This window comes from Stegostoma tigrinum, chromosome 3 (genome assembly GCF_030684315.1).
Source record: "Stegostoma tigrinum isolate sSteTig4 chromosome 3, sSteTig4.hap1, whole genome shotgun sequence".
Classification (NCBI taxonomy): Eukaryota; Metazoa; Chordata; class Chondrichthyes; order Orectolobiformes; family Stegostomatidae; genus Stegostoma; species Stegostoma tigrinum.
In genome coordinates, this window is record NC_081356.1 from 79,923,775 (window position 1) to 79,936,534 (window position 12,760).

A 12,760-nucleotide genomic window follows, 5' to 3' on the forward strand; every position below is an offset into this window, starting at 1 on the left:
CCCGTTGGAAAATATAAGATCTAACAGACACTTTGAGGTATATCAAGCCAAAAGCAAATATGAAAGGATGTTGGCAGGTAAAATAAAGGAAAATCCATGTCATTTTAAGGGATGTTAAGGACAGTGAGGGAGAATTAGCAGAATATTGCCTGAGCTGGAGAATTTCAGTTATGAGCAGAGATTGGACATTCTGGGGTTGTTTTCTTGGAGTAGAGGAAATTGAGACAGGACATGATTGAAATGTGTAAAATTATGACATAGACAGGTGAGACAGGAAGAAATTTTGCCCCTTGATAGAGGAGTCAATGAGAGGGGCATAGATTTAAGGTAAGGAGCAGAAGGTTTAGAGGAGATGTGAGGAAAGCTTTTTTACCCAGAGGGTGGTGGGAATCTGGAACTCACTGCCTGTGAGGATAGTAGAGGCAGAAACCCTCATAACATTTAAGAAGTATTTAGATATGTTTCTTGCGATGCCAAGGCATACTGGTTTAGATCAGGTACTGGAAAATGGGCTTGGAATAGTCTGGTGGTTATTTTGACTATTGTGGACTGAATGGACCTCTTCATGTGATGTAGATCTCTATGAATCTGTGACACTCGGGCTCATTATCAGTCAGACTCCACCAGAGAATGCATGATTTCTTTTGCATACTCTACTTTTAAAACTACAGTCCCAAAATATAGGAATCTTATAAATCAAAAGAATACTCCTAAAACATAATAATCCTATAAATCTCAAAAGCCTAAGAAAGAACCGGCACTCACGACACTGCTCACACTGTTTTCCCCCCGCCCACACTCCCAAAATACTCATATCTCTTGCAGCTCATACCTATAGAACCCACAAAAATTCTCAGCCCAAACACCCCTTTGACAATCCTAATCCCCACTCCCCTTCTCCCACACCCATACCCCAACAATGTTTGCTCACCTGCATTCTTGATAACACTCACCAACTGCTCCAAAAATTCTTATTCCCCACCTGCTACTGATAGTGCCCAGCTCTCACAACCTGACCATGCTTTCCCCGTGCCTCCTGACAATGCTCATCTCCTTTCCAACAAAGCTCACCTAGTCTGCATCCCAACAGTGCTCACCTACACACCTATACTAGTTACCCACTTCTAACAAAGCTTATCCTCACCCACAAAAAAATTCCAACAATGTTTGCTCCCTTCACAAGCCCAGCAGCACTCAAAGCCACTTTTTGACTGCTTCCATACTTCTGACAAAGCTTATTCCCATCCACAAACCAACAGTAGTCACTCCCTCACACTCTCAACTATACCCACCTGGATTCCTGACATTACTCATCCCTAGCCCCTAAATTCCCTACTATTGTAACTCTACTCCCACACCACAAACTTATGACAGTAATTAAAAAGTTTAAGCATTAAAAATAAAAACTTAGCAAAAGCACTTAAAGCATGCTGATCTGACCTGAGCAAGTGATTTCAGAAGGAGTTATGATCTCACTGCTTCTTCTCGTCAATCCCTCAGGTGGACCCCAATGGCAATGGCTCAATGCTTGATCCAAGATGGGAAGGTTCAGTTGAAAGGATGAAAAATGGTCATGTTGTACAGTTGTTCATGGTCAGCGGCAACTATAAAAACATTACTACTGACCAGAATTGTTTACAGATATGCCACCTCAGTAGAATTTAGACGATAAATTGGAGGAGGTAAAGGATAGATCTTTGGAGGACTCTAATATTAATGCAACAGGAGAAGGGAGAAAAGGAATCATTGGACAGTCTGTGACTATGATTTGGATAAATAATAGAATGAGACGGGGCAGTCTGACTCAGCTGTGTAACAGTGGAGAAGTTATGAAGGAGTATAGTGTGGTTAACTGTGTCAAAATCTGTGGATGGATCAAAAAGGTGATGAGGGATTCTGCACCACAGTCAGATAGGACATAATTTACAATTAATCCAGGGTATTTCAGTGCGGTGGAACGGGCAGCAGCTGGATTGGGGACAAACATGGGACTTTAAAGATGGGCTCAAATTTTGGAGAAAACACATTCAGGGAGGCTGGAAAACATTGGGAGTTGAAGATGGCATAGTAGTTTTCAAAGGGTTCAGCAGTGAAAGTTCATTTATTAAGCTAAAGCTGTTCCTTAAGTCTGAGGAAGAATGGCTTTTAAAAACAACATAATTAAAGATAAGCAGTGGAGGATGGATCAGCAGAGCAACAAGGACAAAGCCAAGCCAATGGAGGTAATTTGGAGGTAGTTCTGTTTTGTAAAATAATCTTGAAAGCTAGACAAAATTGTAAATGGAAGAAGTAACAGCTATACTTCAACTGCTCAAATCTAATCTTGTTCTTCCAGCTAGCACCATCTCAAATGGCATCCCCCCATGCTCATTATTTCACAGCTTCTTGCCAAAACAAACTTAGATACTGCTTATGAAGCAAAGTTATAATCTGAACACAAGAAAAACTCTTGTTATATTAAAACATTCCCCATCAAAATACTTGAAATATTCTGAAAAAAGCTTGAGACAACTGAGTTATATAAGTTCTGTCCAAGATAGAGATTGATTTTCAAGTAGGTATGCATTGTGGAATTCATAAGATATTTTTGTTTGGGCATTTCCAATTCATGCTTTTGTACTGTATTAATAATATAATTATTTTCATCGAAGGGCCAAGGTTTGTGTCTAAAGTTTTTAGGAACAAGTAACTCAATAAGTTATCATATAGAAATAAATCATATGGAGGTAGACTTGTTATTCCCCAAATTAAAGTTTAACATTACTTTTTAGCTCAAAAGTTAATCTTTTTAAGGAAGGTGATGATAATGATGGTAGATTAGATACCCCATCATTAAATGATACCCCAGAAAAAAGAGAGCTGTTACAATATCAGCATAATTTTCCTCTTATTTATACATGGGATGTGGGCATCACTGGCTGCGCCAGCAATTATTGACCATCCCTGATTGGGCAGTTAAGAGAATGCAGTCACATGTAGGCCAGACCAGGTAAGGAAAGCAGTTTCATCTTCTAAAGGACATCAGTGAACCGGACTTTTCTCCAACAATCACAAGATGTCTCATGGTCATCACTACACTCTTAATTCCAGATATTTTTTGTTGAATTTTAATTCCATCATCTGCAATGATTCAAAACCAGATTCCCAGAACATTACCTGGGTCCCTAGATTAACAGTCGAGCAATTATAACACTAGGCCATCGCTTCCCTTTAATAATATAGTGATAGTAAAAATGGTAGTGAATGCAAAAAAAATTAGTAGTGTCTATTTATCAAATAGATAGTCTGCACATTCGAGGTCAGAAAGAGTATTAACTGAATTATTTTGACACTGTTTCAAGTAAATATTGCAAATGGTCATAAAATATATTTTTTTATGAACCTGATTAACTTAGAATCTTTTTATTACATTATTTCATTCACAACTATTGCCTGTACATTATTTTCAAAAGTACTTGATTGAGTGTAAAGCGCTTTGAGACATCCACTGGTTGTGAAAGCAGCTATATAAATGCATTTCTGAAGAACAGTCCAGACCCAAAATGTCAGCTTTCCTACTCCTCTAATGCTGTTTGGCCTGCTGTGTTCATCCAGCTGTACACCTTGTTATCTTATATAAATACAAGTCTTTTTTATCCTTTTATTTGCATCAGGTGCAGTTTGTAAATTTAAAATTTCCATGTTGTCGTGTCTCGCTTGTGAGTTACTAAGTTGAAATTTCCACACATATCAAATGTGTACTGACAGATTTTAAAATGATGAGATGCTGCGGATGCGTCATTACTTCATCAATTGTATTCAACTTTTAGTTACTTTTCACCTCTTTTGTCAACTTCCCATTTTAGAATACAGAGAAGAGAGGCATGCCACTGTATAAGGAAACATTAAGCATAGCTTGAAAGCTGGAATAGCACCACTCCAGATTGTTCACTATGTGGAAAAAGAATTTAATCCTTTTTCAATTGTGATCCAGCTTGCTACCTGGAGAAACACCAGTATAAAACTGTTGCACTACTTTGTCTTCAGATTCATGTCCTCATGAGTGAGATTGTAACTTGAATCACTATTTGCTTAACCATGAGACTTCTTTGGAATAATACTACTTAGTGTTGCAAATATGTTGTTTATAAGATTGTTGTGTTTCGGTACTGTTGCTTGAATTTAAGATAAAATGAAGGAATGATGGGGTTCGTGTGACCTGTTCTGAATACTGTTCAACAGGGGAGGCCCAGGTTATCTTAATGGGAGGAAGATATGAAATTCACACCTGTAAACAGTGACCAGGGCAGCTGTGCAGATAGTGGATGGATGGTTTGTCCCCAAGTCATAGAGAGGTGTTGGGAATGTCTTGGTAAATGGTTATGCTTTAGACTGGCTATTTCAGTTCAAGCAGAGAGCAGTTCAAATGTAGAAACTGCTATTACACAAAGTAATTGTTGTTAAAAGTATGAATCCATTTAGAAGGAAACTAAGTAAGAATGAAAGTGTGAAAATGTGCTAGTCGGTGAAGTAGGATGGATGAGGCTCATATGGAACAAAAGCATAAACATCAGCATAAATCAATTGAACAAAATGGCCTATTTTTATGCTTTAAATTCTATATAATTATATCCCCTAGATAATATTAGCCTTTTATCCAGAACTTTGATAGCCCATGTTGATTTTGACCTATCCCTTTCAGAATATGCTGTTGAATTGATTCTTTCATGTAATATTATCCCAATCTGTGCATAATTCATGACTGCCTGTTTATACCATGTATATTTCATTTACACACACTTAATTTTAAAAATGGGCTTTAGAAATGTTTTCATCATCTCGTCCCCCCCTTTATCGCACTTAACAGGCATTTCTATTAGTTATATTCTTCTTTATACTTAAAAGTATATTACATTTTGTACGTCAGTAAAGCAGTTCAAATGTAGTAAAGCCATAGATTGAATTGAGACAAAGAAATTCAAAGTTTTCCAGGTTAAAAAAAAGTAAGATGCAGTTGTTTACTAGTCAGGATCGAACACTTTAGGTATTCCCTAAAGGTGTGGTATCTTTGTTAATTACACAAAATGCCAGTTTAAGTAGTTTTCTGTTACCCCTAATAATCTTCCACAGAATGATTCTGCACTGTTGAAGACTGCTCAGCCCATCCAATCTTAGCTAATTTCTTTTCTGTCCTTGCATGAAGTTCAAAACAATCTACCGAATGAATTTCTTTCATAAAAATGTAACGTTGCAAGGTAAATATTCGGTCTATTATTTTGGGTCATTGGAAAATCTCCAATTTACTTAGCAATGTTATTTAATGTCTATGATCGCAGTTTTATTGCTTAGCAGTTTAGAGTATTGTGAGTTCAAGCCCTGTTCTCCAGTACCCATACTCAAAACAATAGGAGATTAGAAAAACTGTTCAGTGAGGGAAGATTGCATTGTTGAAAAAAGTGGCTTTTAGGTAGGATAACTAATTGAAACCTATCTATCTATCTGTCTGTTCAGATAAAATATACAGGGACTAAAATCATAGTCCTTCTGGTTCCATGGGCAGCAAGACTCTGTCACCAGCCCTGTTGTATCATAACTTCTATTGTTCAAGCCCAATGGTACCCCTCTCTTAGAGATCCTCCTTAAATTTACTTCACCAAGTGGAATATAAGCATGCCAAAGAGTATTTCCCAAAAGTCAGTATTTCTTACTCAATTTGTTTGTCTTTCGCAAGACTGTCACAGGAAACACAGTACAACCCACTATGTAAATAATAGTAGAAGGAAAATATTCTGCCTGGAAGTCAGTGGTGAGTGGGGTTCCACAGGGCTCTGTCCTTGGGCCTCTACTGTTTGTAATTTTTATTAATGACTTGGATGAGGGGATTGAAGGATGGGTCAGCAAGTTTGCAGACAACACAAAGGTCGGAGGTGTCGTTGACAGCATAGAGGGCTGTTGTAGGCTGCAGCAGGACATTGACAGGATGCAGAGATGGGCTGAGAGGTGGCAGATGGAGTTCAACCTGGATAAATGCGAGGTGATGCATTTTGGAAGGTCGAATTTGAAAGCTGAGTACAGGATTAAGGATAGGATTCTTGGCAGTGTGGAGGAACAGAGGGATCTTGGTGTGCAGATACATAGATCCCTTAAAATGGCCACCCAAGTGGACAGGGTTGTTAAGAAAGCATATGGTGTTTTGGCTTTCATTAACAGGGGGATTGAGTTTAAGAGTCGTGAGATCTTGTTGCAGCTCTATAAAGCTTTGGTTAGACCGCACTTGGAATACTGCGTCCAGTTCTGGTCGCTGTATTATAGGAAAGATGTGGATGCTTTGGAGAGGGTTCAGAGGAGGTTTACCAGGATGCTGCCTGGACTGGAGGGCTTATCTTATCAAGACAGGTTGACTGAGCTTGGTCTCTTTTCATTGGAGAAAAGGAGGAGGAGAGGGGACCTAATTGAGGTATACAAGATAATGAGAGGCATAGATAGAGTTGATAGCCAGAGACTATTTCCCAGGGCAGAAATGGCTAGCACGAGGGGTCATAGTTTTAAGCTGGTTGGTGGAAAGTATAGAGGGGATGTCAGAGGCGGGTTCTTTACACAGAGAGTTGTGAGAGCATGGAATGCGCTGCCAGCAGCAGTTGTGGAAGCAAGGTCATTGGGGTCATTTAAGAGACTGCTGGACATGCATATGGTCACAGAAATTTGAGGGTGCATACATGAGGATCAATGGTCGGCACAACATTGTGGGCTGAAGGGCCTGTTCTGTGCTGTACTGTTCTATGTTCCATGTTCTATGTTCTAAAAGTCTTTCTTCGTTTCTGATGGAGAGACATCAGGTTTGAAACATTAGCTCTGTTATCTTCCTGCAGATGCCGCAAGACCTGATGAATTTCTCGAGCAATTTTTTTTTGTAGATCTGCAGCATCCATTGTTGTTTTATTCCTTCATTTTGTTTTAATGTTACTTTACTGAGTTACTGTTACTTTACACCATTAGTAAATGCTCAAATTAGTCCACAAACTTCTATTGTTCTACTTTTTAAAGGCAGATGGATATTCTAAAACAATACATTAATTTTCTAATGACCTTGCAGCAAGGAATGATCAGTCACCTTGGACTACTATTCATCTCCAGCCAAACAGATACTCAAATGACGGTTTAAATTAATAATTACCAAATCTGTGAATGCAACACTAAAACTTCATTTTAAAGTTGAGCGTGATCTAACAAAACATCAGCCAGATGGTTGTTCTGTGCAATTTGAAAGATTTGGTAGTTTCTAAAACTGTCAATTGGCTGCCTTAAACTGAACAGTTTTAGTAATTCATCTCAGCATTGTGCTTGCTTGAATTGCTGTTCCATAACAAAAAGTAACAGCGTACTATTTCTGCCCAATCTCTTTCCGTCTCCTCTTTAATGAACTTGATACCATTCATTAAATGTATCCTGTTTACTCCCACATATGTATGCCATTGCAGTAATCTGTATTGAATTCTAATTGCATATATTGCCAACGTCTTTCTGTTAGTTCTTAGCAAAATGATTAGAGTCCACTACTTTAAATCTTCTATGCAAATAAATAACTTAGGGCTCCTTGAATCTCTCATGTAAAATCTGGAATTAATTTTAGGTCAAGGTTAGAATTTTACATTCCTAAATAAACGCTATACCTTGAACAAATACTGCCTGTTCCTTTTTGGATACCTAGTAGCATCTGAGAGACATTTTCTGGGAAATTTCTGGCAGCATAGTGGCTCAGCGAATAGCACTACTTCTTCACAGGGACGCGGTTTCAATTCCACCCTAGGTAACTGTCTGTGTGGAGTTTGTACATTCTCCCCGTGTCTGCATGAGTTTCCTCTGGTGCTCCGGCTTCCTCCCACAGTCCAGAGATTGGAGGCTAGGTGGATTAGCCATGCTAAATTGCTCATAGTGTTCTGGCAAATGTAGATTACGTGGGTTATAGGGTGATGGGGCTGGATGAGATGCTCTGAGAGTCAGTGTGGACTTGCAGAATTCATAGAACTCATAGAATCCCTACATTATGGAAACAGGCCCTTCAGCTCAACAAGTCCACACTGACTCTGAGAATCCCAACCAGACCCATCTCCCAAAATCCCACTGAATCATCACATCCCTGAACACTATGGGTAATTGAAACTTGTTTGACTTGTTGGGCTGAAGGGCCTGTTCCCACACTGTAGGGATTCTATGAACAAGGCTTTAGTTACAAGAATAGATTACAGTAGAAGCAAGTTGTAAAGAATTGAAAGAGGCGATCACACTTATTATGGATCCAGGCAGAAATGTAAGATTTTGCCCATTGAGTTGAAAGGCTGAGAACCAGAAAACATCAATTTAATACAATTGGCAAATGAAAGATAGTATGAAGGGGAGATAGTGGCAAAGTGATAATATCAATGTGTTAAGAATTCAGAGATGGAGGGTTGTACACTGGGGACAATGGCTTCTGTAATGCAGATGGCGAAATTTAAATTCAATTAATAAGTTTGAAGTATAAAACTAGTCTCCATTATGGTGACCATGACAACTGTCTTGATTTTTTACACCATGAATGGTTAGGAACTGAAATGCAGTGCATACAGGTATTAGTGAAGGCGTAGTCAATCATGGCTTTTAAAAGAGAATTGGATAATTATCTGAAGAGGAAAGATTTGCAGGGCGATAAAGAAAAGAGAGTGGAAAACAATTAGTTGAGTTGCTCTTAAACAGACTTGGGAAAGACACAGTGGGCTGAGTGACCTCCCGAACCGTCATTTGAGTATCTGTTTGGCTGGAGATGAATAGTAGTCCAAGGTGACTGATCATTCCTTGCTGCAAGTAAGCAAAGTTTATTTCAATCTTATTTACTTGCAGCCACCCAGATACTCATATGTTGGCAAATTATCTTCGATTTAAAGGCACAACTTAAGAAGGATAATGGTTACGGTTCAGGAGGTCACTCAGCCCGTTGTGTCTTTGCCAAGTCTGTTCAAGAGCAACTCAACTAATCAACTTGTTTTCTACTGTCAAGAAGAAGGATACCTCTTCCAGGCATTCAAGGACAATGAATATCCAAAAAACTGGATCAGAGGAGGCCTATTACACGAACACACAAGGAAGATCTACACGCCCCGACACACTCATCATGCTACCTTACATCAGGAACACATCGGAACTAGCCACAATACTCATACGACCACTGGGCATCAGAGTAGCACACAAACCCACATCAACCCTACGACAACTGCTCAGCCAAACCAACAACCCACTATGGACAGGACCAAATGTCATATACAAGATTCCCTGCAGAGACTGTAACAAACACTACATTGGACTTCAACAAGGGTACATGAATATCAATTGGCTACAAAAAGACATGACCCATACTCACTCATCTCTATCCACATAGATAAGGAGAACCACCAAATTCGATAGGGACAACACCAAGATCCTGGGACAGCAAAGCAAAGACAGGCATGGGAGTTCCTAGAAGCCTGATAATCCACGAGAAAGCCATCAACAAACACATAGAACTTGAACCCATTATCACTCCATTATGAAGGAAAACCGGAAGTGAGGTATTCTAGTTCAACGGACTCCAGAGTTTAAAAACCAGATAGGAAAACACAACGGTGCTTCATCGGAGGCTGCACTAATGATGTCACCCAGCAGGGTAATGAAAAATCTGCACAACAATAATGAACCAGCTCGGCGAGCCAACCAACCACAAAATCCATCTTTATCACTTGGAAGAATAAGAGCAGCATGCACATAGGAACTCAGCCCATCAATATCCCACCAAGCCATATACCGTCTTGACTTGGAAATATATCAGTTCTTTCAGCGAGTGTCAAAATAAAGGAACTCTTACAATTTTGGTGTACCTACACTACATGGACTTTTCATAGAATACATTTAGGAGTGGGCCATCATTGATTGTCCATCCTCAATTGCCCTTGAAAAGGTGGTAGCGAGCTACCTTCTTAAACTGTTGCAGTCCATTTAGTCGCGATACACCCACAATGCTGCTGGGGAGGGAGCTCCAGAATTTTAAGCCAGTGACTGTGAAGAAACGGTAATATATTTTCAAGTCGTGATAGTGATTGGTTTGGATAGAATTTGCAGGTGGTAGTGTTCTCACGTATCTGCTGCCTTGTCTTTCGAGATAAAGGGTGTTCTGGGAGGTCTAAAACCCTGGTGGAACTTCTGCGGTGCAACTGGTAGATGGTATATATTACTGCAACTGTGCAACAGTGGTAGAATTCAGTGATTTTTCGTGAATGTGATACTAATCAAATGGGCTGCAGTCATAGATGGTGTCAAGGAATCTGGTGAGCTACTGCAGGATTCCTAGATAGCAAAGTGTGGGGCTGGATGAACACAGCAGGCCAAGCAGCATCTTAGGAGCACAAAAGCTGACGTTTTGGGTCTCAGCCCGAACCATCAGCTTTTGTGCTCCTAAGATGCTGCTTGGCCTGCTGTGTTCAGCCAGCCCCGCACTTTGTTATCTTGGATTCTCCAGCATCTGCGGTTCCCATTATCTCTGCAGGATTCCTAGCCTCTGATTTGTTTTTGAAGCCAGTATTTTTATGGCTAGGCCAATTCAGTTTCTGGTCAATGGTAGCCCAGAATGTTGACCATAACGGGTTCAGTGATGATAATACCATTGAATGCCAAGAGACAATGGTTAGATTCTTTCTAGTTAAAGTGGTCATTGCCTGATACTAGGTTGGTACAAATGTTATTTGTCACTTGTTATCCTAAACCTGGATGTAGTCCTGGTCTTGCTGCATTTGGACATTGATTGCTTCAGCATCTGAGGAGTCACAAATGATACTGAATGTTGTTTCATCATGAATAAACATCCCAGCTTCTGAAATTGTGGAGGGAAGATCATTGATGAAGCCGACGAAAATGGTTGGGCCGAGGACACTATTTCGAGGAACTCATGCAGAGTTGTCCTGGAGCTGAAGTGCCTGACCTCCAACAACCACAACCATGTTCCTTTGTCTAGATGTGATAACAACAGACAGAATTTTCCCCACTTCCCATATGGTTAGGGTTTTTGTTTGTATACTCAGTCAAATGCAGCCTTGGTGTTAGGATATCCTGTTTCGTCAGCAATGCACACATCCCATGAAAGCAATTTCTAAAAAAAAATAATGAATCAAAGATAATCATATTGATCAGTTGATGCAAAGTTGCAGTATTCCAAAATAATGAACTATTTACTGATGTTATTTGTGAAATTTATCAAATCTAACAATTTCTGTATTAAAGCTTTTACTTTCGAACAGGTGGAAAGCTAGTGTTAGGAATTTTTTTTAAAAATTAAGAGGTCAGTTGCTATTAATTCAGTGGAGGAAAGAATATTCTATGTTTTGAGATGACCCACTTGTGCACCAATTCACAAGCCTCATTATGCCCAGAGTCAACAAAAAAAATTAAGGATTTAATCAAATCACGCAAAGCCCCTACTTATTTGATATTTTGGAATCAAGTGAACAGAAAATACCAATCAGGCTAACGTACTTAAGTAAAACAAAGAACTGTGGATGCTGGAGATAAAAACATAACCAGAAATTGGAGGAGGAACTCAGCTCACCTGCGGACACAAAATGGAGTTAATGTTTCATGTCCAGTGAGTTCTGAAGAAAGGTTACTGGGGTCAAAATGTCAACTGTTTTCTTTCCTGCTGAGTTTCACCAGCAATCTCTGTTTTTGTTTGCAATATACATGCATTTATCACAGTTATGAACTATCAACATATGGTTCTACGAGTTAAAACTGTAACCCCTACACATACAAAAATAAGTTTAATGGGTAGAGGGAGGAAGACGACTGCAAGCATAGGTTCAATAGCACTAATTCACAGAATTAGTGCAAACGATCCATTTAGCTAGTCAGGGACTTCTGTTTTTCAACATTTTTCCCTCCAGGAACCTTCACTTCTCAGGAAGCATAGGGCAACTGTACATTAACAGCAAAGTCTCATAGTGCAGCAATTCCTTCCAGAATAATTTGTTTTAAGACACTTCTTTAAAACCATTTTAATCTACAATAAAAATTTCAGAAAATAATACCATAAAGTAAAAGTTGTAGGAAATTCAGTCCTTTGAGACTGCTCCAGTACTGAATTCAATTATTGCTCATCTGATAGTCAATTCCACATTTCCCCCTTATGCCCATAACCTTGATTAAAAATCTGAGCCACCTATGCGACGCTCTATAGCCGTCTGTAGTAAAAGATTTCACACATTGACTACCTTTAAATAAAAAAACTTCTTGTGTCTTAATTTAATGACCCCTAACCCTTGAGATTATGCTCTCTGGTCCTAGACTCTCCCGTAAAGAGAAACAAACTGTCCACATTTACCCTGTTAAGTCCTCTAAGAATCTCATGTGTTTCGATAAGGTCTCCTCTGATTCTTATCAACTCCAATGAGTACAAACCCACATATTCAACCTCTCCTCATTAAACAAAATCCCTTCAGATCCAAAACTGACAGCAAACATCCTCTCCACATCAATCCCATTATGCCTATTGAGAATTTTACCTATTTCAATAAATTTGCCCTCATTCTTCTAAATTCCATTGAGTACAAGTCCAAGGTTCTCAACCTCTCCTAAGACAATCCCTCCATTCCAGAGCACTAATTTGTGAACGCTCTCTATTTGTCACTAATACTGATAACTTTTCCTACACAAAGGGGAACCAAACAGTATTCCAGTTGTGGCCTGACTAGTGACTTGTATAGTTTTAGCAAAACTTCCCTAG